This window comes from Arachis hypogaea, chromosome 4 (assembly GCF_003086295.3).
Source record: "Arachis hypogaea cultivar Tifrunner chromosome 4, arahy.Tifrunner.gnm2.J5K5, whole genome shotgun sequence".
NCBI classification, from domain to species: Eukaryota; Viridiplantae; Streptophyta; class Magnoliopsida; order Fabales; family Fabaceae; genus Arachis; species Arachis hypogaea.
In genome coordinates, this window is record NC_092039.1 from 59,079,821 (window position 1) to 59,087,762 (window position 7,942).

Here is a 7,942-nt window from a genome sequence, read left to right on the forward strand (position 1 = left end):
GTGGATCTAGCTACTTTTAGGGATGTTTTTATTAGTTTTTATGCAAAATTCACATTTCTGGACTTTACTATGAGTTTGTGTGTTTTTCTATGATTTCAGGTATTTTCTGGCTGAAATTGAGGGACCTGAGCAAAAATCTGATTCAGGCTGAAAAAGGACTACTGATGCTGTTGGATTCTGACCTCCCTGCACTTGAAATGGATTTTTTGGATCTACAGAACTCCAAATGGCGCGTTCTCAACTGCGTTGGAAAGTAGACATCCAGGGTTTGATGAGCGGATAATTTATACACTTTTTGGCATTTTTTAAGGTATTTTCTAGCTGAAATTGAGAGACCTGAGCAAAAATCTGATTCAGGTTGAAAAAGGACTGCTGATGCTGTTGGATTCTGACCTCCCAGAACTCTAAATGGCTCGTTCTCAACAGCGTTGGAAAGAAGACATCCAGGACTTTCCAGCAATATATAATAGTTCATACTTTATTCGAGTTTAGATGATGGAAACTGGCGTTCAACGCTGGTTCCATGCTGCATTCTGGAGTAAAATGCCAGAAACACGTCACAAACCAAAGTTAAATGCCAAAAACATGTTACAACTTGGCGTTTAACCCCAAGAGAAGCCTCTGCGCGTGTAAAGCTCAAGCTCAATCTAAGCACACACCAAAGTGGGCCCCGAAAGTGGATTTCTGCATTTAGACTTATTTCTGTAAACCCTAGTAACTAGTTTAGTATGAATAGAACTTTTTACTATTGTATTCATTGTCTTTTTGACCATTGGTCTTGTCATATCTTTGGACGTTTAGTTCTTAGACCTTGGGGCGCTGGCCATTCGGCCATGCCTGGACCATCACTTATGTATTTTCAATGGTGGAGTTTCTACACACCATAGATTAAGGATGTGGAGCTCTGCTATTCCTCGAGTATTAATGCAATTACTATTATTCTTCTATTCAATTTAGCTTATTCTTATTCTAAGATATTTGTTGCACTTCAACACGATGAATGTGATGATCCGTGACACTCATCATCATTCTCACTTATGAACGCGTGACTGACAACCACTTTCGCTGTACCTTAGAACGAGCGTGTATCTCTTAGCCTCCAATCCGAAAGATCCGAGTCTTCGTGGTATAAGCTAGAATCCATTTGCAGCATTCTTGATAATCCAGAAGGTCTAAACCTTGTCTATGGTATTCCGAGTAGGATTCAGAAATTGAATGACTATGACGAGCTTCAAACTCGCGAGTGTTGGGCGTAGTGACAGACACAAAAGAATCACTGGATTCTATTCCGACATGATCGAGAACCGACAGATGATTAGCCGTGCTGTGACAGAGTATTTGGACCATTTTCATTGAGAGGATGGAAAGTAGCCATTGACAACAGTGACGCCCTACATACAGCTTGCCATAGAAAAGAGTACGAATAATTGGATGAAAGCAGTAGGAAAGCAGAGATTCAACAGGAACAAAGCATCTCCATACACTTATCTGAAATTCCCACCAATGATTTACATAAGTATCTCTATCTCTATTTTACACTTTATTTATCCTTATTTTCGAAAACCATTATAACCATTTGAATCCGCCTGACTGAGATTTACAAGATGACCATAGCTTGCTTCATACCAACAATCTCCGTGGGATCGACCCTTACTCACGTTAGGTATTACTTGGACGACCCAGTGCACTTGTTGGTTAGTTGTGCGAAGTTGTGACAAAGTGTGATTCATGTTTGAGAGCTCCAAGTCTTTCGTGCCATTGTTGATGATCACAATTTCGTGCACCAAGTTTTTGGCACCGTTGCTGGGGATTGTTTGAGTTTGGACAACTGATGGTTCATCTTGTTGCTCAGATTAGGTAATTTTCTTTTCAAAAAAATTTTCAAAAATCTTTCAAAATTTTTTTATTTGTTTTTGTTTTTCAAAAAAAATAATTTTTGAATAAAAACCAAAAAATTAATAAAATCATAAAAATCAAAAAAATAATTTTGTGTTTCTTGTTTGAGTCTAGTGTCAATTTTTAAGTTTGGTGTCAATTGCATGTTTTTATAATTTATGCATTTTTTTTCAAAAATTTCATACATGGTGTTCTTCATGATCTTCAAGTTGTTCTTGATAAGTCTTCTTGTTTGATCTTCATATTTTCTTGTTTTGCGTCTTTTGTTGTTTTTCATATACATTTTTGCATTTATAGAGTCTAAACATGAAAAGTTTGGTGTCTTGCATGTTTTTTTTTTCTTGAAAATTTTAAAAAATAAGTCTTGATGTTCATCTTGATCTTCAAAGTGTTCTTAGTGTTCATCTTGACATTCATAGTGTTCTTGCATGCATCATTGGTTTTGATCCAAAATTTTCATATTTTGGGTCATATTTGTGTTTTTCTTTCTCCTCGTTAAAAATTCAAAAAAATAAAAAAATATCTTTTCCTTCTTTTACTCGTAAATTTCGAAATTTTGGGTTGACTTAGTCAAATTTTTTTTTAAAATAAGTTGTTTCTTGTTAGTCAAGTCAAGATTTCAATTTTTAAAATCCTATCTTTTCAAAAAATCAAATCTTTTTCATTTTTTTTATTATTTTCGAAAATTTTAAAAAATTGATTTTCAAAATCTTTTTTTTAATGTCATTTCAAAATTTCGAAAACTTTACTAACAATTAATGTGATTGATTCAAAAATTTGAAGTTTGTTACTTTCTTGTTAAGAAAGGTTCAATCTTTAAATTCTAGAATCATATTTTTTAGTTTCTTGTTAGTCAAGTAATCAAATTTTAATTTTAAAAATCAAATCTTTTCGAAAATATCTTTTTCAATCATATCTTATCAAAATATCTTTTTCAAATCATATCTTTTTCAAAATCAATTTCAAAATCTTTTCTAACTTCCTATCTTTTCAAAATTGATTTTCAAATCTTTTTCAACTAACTAATTGACTTTTTGTTTGTTTCTTATCTTTTTCAAAACCACCTAAATACTTTTCTCTCTCTAATTTTCGAAAATCATCTCCCTCTTTTTCAAAATTCTTTTAATTAACTAATTGTTTCAAATTTTAATTTTAATTTTATTTCTTCTCTTAATTTTCGAAAACTCTCTCTCTCTCATCTATTTCTTTTTATTTTATTTATTTACTAACACTTCTCTTCATCTAAAAAATTTGAACCCTCTCTTCTCCTCTGTGTTCAAATTTTTCTCTTCTCCTTCTTCTATTATTATTTTCTTTTACTCACATAAAGAAATCTCTATACTGTGACATAGATGATTCCTCTTTCTTTTCTGTTTCTTCTTTCTCATATGAGTAGGAGCAAGGATAAGAACATTCTTATTGAAGCATATTCTGAACCTGAACGGACTCTGAAGAGGAAGCTAAGAGAAGCTAAAGCACAACAATTTAGAGAAAACCTTACAGAGAATCTCGAAAAAGAAAGAGAAATGGCCGAACCCAATAACAATGGTGGAGGCGCAAGGAGGATGCTTGGTGATTATACTACATCTACTTCCAACTTTTATGGAAGAAGCATCTCAATCCCTGCCATTGGAGCAAACAATTTTGAGCTGAAGCCTCAACTAGTTGCTCTGATGCAACAGAATTGCAAGTTCCATGGACTTCCATCAGAAGATCCCTATCAGTTTTTAACTAAATTCTTGCAGATCTGTGAGTAGATCCTGAAGTCTACAGGCTCATGCTTTTTCCTTTTGCTATAAGAGACAGGGCTAGAACATGGTTGGACTCACAACCTAAAGATAGCCTGGACTCTTGGGATAAGCTGGTCACGGCCTTCTTGGCTAAGTTCTTTCCTCCTCAAAAGCTGAGCAAGCTTAGAGTGGATGTTCAGACCTTCAAGCAAAAAGATGATGAATCCCTCTATGAAGCTTGGGAAAGATACAAGCAGTTGACCAAAAAGTGTCCTTCTGGCATGCTTTCAGAGTAGACCATTTTAGATATATTCTATGATGGTCTATCTGAGCTTTCTAAGATGTCACTGGACCATTCTGCAGGTGGATCCATTCACCTAAAGAAAATGCCTGCAAAAGCTCAAGAACTCATTGGCATGGTTGCAAATAACCAATTCATGTACACCTTTGAGAGAAATCATGTGAGTAATGGGATGCCTCAGAGGAAGGGAGTTCTTGAAATTGATGCTCTGAATGCCATATTGGCTCAGAACAAAATGTTGATTCAGCAAGTCAACATGATTTCTCAGAGTCTGAATGGATGGCAAAATCCATCCAACAGTACTAAAGAGGCATCTTCTGAAGAAGAAGCTTATAATCCTGAGAACCCTGCAATGGCAGAGGTGAATTACATGGATGAAGCCTATGGAAACACCTATAATTCCTCATGGAGAAATCATCCTAATTTTTCATGGAAGGATCAACAAAAGCCCCAACAAGGCTTTAATAATGGTGGAAGAAATAGGTTTAGCAATAGCAAGCCTTTTCCATCATCTTCTCAGCAACAGACAGAGAATTCTGAGCAGAGCCCCTCTAGCTTAGCAAACATAGTCTCTGATCTATCTAAGGCCACTTTAAGTTTCATGCATGAAAAAAGATCCTCCATTAGAAATTTAGAGGCACAAGTGGGTCATCTGAGTAAGAAAATCACTGAAACCCCTCCTAGTACTCTCCCAAGCAATACAGAAGAGAATCCAAAAGGAGAGTATAAGGCCATTGATATAATCAATATGGCCGAATGCACAAAGGAGGAGAAGGACATGAATCCCAGTGAGGAAGACCTCCTGGGACGTCCTCTGAACAAAAAGGAGTTCCACACTGAGGAACCTAAGGAATCTGAGGCTCACCTAGAGACCATAGAGATTCCATTTAACCTCCTTTTACCATTCATGAGCTCTGAGAACTATTCTTCCTCTGAAGAGGATAAAGATGTAACTGAAGAGCAAGTTGCTCAACATCTAGGAGCCATCATGAAGCTGAATGCCAAGTTGTTTGGTAATGAGACTTGGGAAGATGAACCTCTGATGAGCGGATAATTTATACGCTTTTTGGCATTGTTTTTAGGTAGTTTTTAGTAAGCTCAAGCTACTTTTAGGGATGTTTTCATTAGTTTTTATGTTAAATTCACATTTCTGGACTTTACTATGAGTTTGTGTGTTTTTCTGTGATTTCAGGTAATTTCTGGCTGAAATTGAGGGACTTGAGCAAAACTCTGATAGGAGGCTGACAAAGGACTGCTGATGCTGTTGGAATCTGACCTCCCTGCACTCGAAATGGATTTTCTGGAGCTACAAAACTCCAAATGGCACGCTCTCAACGGCGTTGGAAATTAGACATCCAGAGCTTTGCAGCAATATATAATAGTCCATACTTTCTTTGGGAATTGACAACGTAAACTGGCGCTCAACGCCAGTTCCATGTTGTTGTTTGGAGTAAAACGCCAGAAACACGTCACGACCCGGAGTTGAATGCCCAAAACACGTTACAACTTGGTGTTCAACTCCAAACGAAGCCTCAGCTAGTGGATAGATCAAGCTCAGCCCAAACACACACCAAGTGGGCCCCGAAAGTGGATTTATGCATCAATTACTAGTAAACCCTAGTAGCTAGTCTAGTATAAATAGGATACTTTACTATTGTATTAGACATCTTTGGTCTCAGTTTTATTTTATTCTTCATCTGAGGAGACTATTGATCACATTTTGGGGGGTTGGCCATTCAGCCATGCCTGAACCTTTCACTTATGTATTTTCAACGGTGGAGTTTCTACACACCATAGATTAAGGGTGTGGAGCTCTACTGTACCTCAAGTTTCAATGCAATTACTATTATTTTCTATCCAATTTGAATTATTCCTATTCTAAGATATTCGTTGCACTTCAACTTGATGAATGTGATGATCCATGACACTCATCATCATTCTCACCTATGATCCGTGACAACCACTTCCGTTCTACCCTAGACCGGGCGCATATCTCTTGGATTCCTTAATCAGAATATTCGTGGTATAAGCTAGAATTGATGGCGGCATTCATGGGAATCCAGAAGGTCTAACCTTGTCTGTGGTATTCCGAGTAGGATTCTGGGATTGAATGACTGTGACGAGCTTCAAACTCCTGAAGGCTGGGCGTTAGTGACAGACACAAAAGAATCAAGGGATTCTACTCCAACCTGATTGAGAACCGACAGATGATTAGCCATGCTGTGACAGAGCATTTGGACCTTTTTCACTGAGAGGATGGGATGTAGCCATTGACAACAGTGATGCCCTACATACAGCTTTCCATAGAAGGGAGTGATAAAATTGGATAAAAGCAGTAGGAAAGCAGAGATTCAGGAGGAGCACAGCATCTCAATACGCCTATCTGAAATCCCCATCATTGGATTACATGAGTAACTTTATCTTTATTTTATGTTTATTATTTATTAATTTTCGAAAATCCATAATCAATTACTATCCGCCTGACTGAGATTTACAAGATGACCATAGCTTGCTTCATACCAACAATCTCTGTGGAATCGACCTTTACTCACGTAAGGTTTATTACTTGGACGACCCAGTACACTTGCTGGTTAGTTGAACAGAGTTGTGTCCACACATAGCAAAGAGCCATTATAATTATTCCATACAACAACAAAGAGTACAACATTGATGATCACAATTTCGTCCACCAAGTTTTTGGCGCCGTTGCCGGGGATTGTTCGAGTATGGACAACTGACGGTTCATCTTGTTGCTCAGATTAGGTAATTTTATTTTTATTTTCTTTTCAAAAAAGTTTTCAAAAATCTTTCAAAAAAATTTCTTTATTGTCGTTTTCTTAAAATATAATTTTCGAAAAAAATAATAAAAATACAAAAAAATCATAAAATCATAAAAATAAAAAATATTTTGTGTTTCTTGTTCAAGTCTTGAGTCAATTTTTAAGTTTGGTGTCAATTGCATGCTTTAAAAAATTTTTTCTTGCATTTTTCGAAAATTCATGCATTCATGGTGTTCTTCATGATCTTCAAGTTGTTCTTCACAAGTCTTCTTGTTTGATCTTGATGTTTTCTTGTTGTGTTGTATGTTGTTTTTCATATGCATTTTTTCATTCATAGTGTCCATGCATTAAAGAATTCTAAGTTTGGTGTCTTGCATGTTTTTCTTTGCAAAAAAAAATTTTCAAAAATATGTTCTTGATGTTCATCATGATCTTCAAAGTGTTCTTGGTATTCATCTTAACATTCAAAGTGTTCTTGCATGCATTCTTTGTTTTGATCCATAAAGAAAAGAGAAAAACACAAAAATGATGTTTTTAATTTTTCTCTCTTCTCATTAAAAATTCAAAAATAAAAAAAATATCTTTTCCTTTTTTCTCTCAAAATTTCGAAAATTTGAAGTTGACTTAGTCAAAAATTTTCAAAATTAGTTGTTTCTTACAAGTCAAGTCAAATTTTCAAATTTTAAAAATCTTATCTTTTCAAAAACTTTTTTTTCAAAAATCATATCTTTTTCATTTTTTCTTTTTTTTCGAAAATTTTAAAAATCTTTTTCAAAATATTTTCAAAATCTCTTCCTTATCTTTATTTCAAAAATTTCGAAATTACACTAGCAATTAATGTGATTGATTCAAAAATTTGAAGTTTGTTACTTTCTTGTTAAGAAAGGTTCAATCTTTAAATTCTAGAATCTTATCTTGTAGTTTCTTGTTAGTAAAGTAATTAATTTTAATTTTAAAAATTAAATCTTTTTCAAACATATCTTATCATATCTTTTATATCTTATCTTTTTATCATATCTTTATCAAAATTTTATCTTTTTCAAAAATTTTATTTCAAAATATTTTATCTTATCTTGTTGATGCCAAGGCATTTTGGCCAGTTTCACTGACCTTTTCTTTACTGTTTTTAGGTAATTTCATGCATTTTCTTAGGAAATAAGTTAGTTTTGGGCAAATATTCACTCAGACCTTGATTCAAGCATACATTGCGCATTTTACATTATTTCATGAGGATT

General features: G+C 34.7%; 1 non-coding gene across 1 annotated transcript; it reads right to left on the minus strand.

Moving 5' to 3' along the window:
- Nucleotides 1-3,805: 3,805 nt before the first annotated feature.
- On the minus strand, nucleotides 3,806-3,909 carry LOC112799137 (small nucleolar RNA R71). Its single transcript, XR_003200717.1, has one exon. It is a non-coding gene; the product is annotated as a small nucleolar RNA R71 (small nucleolar RNA).
- Between the last annotated feature and the right edge of the window lie 4,033 nt (nucleotides 3,910-7,942).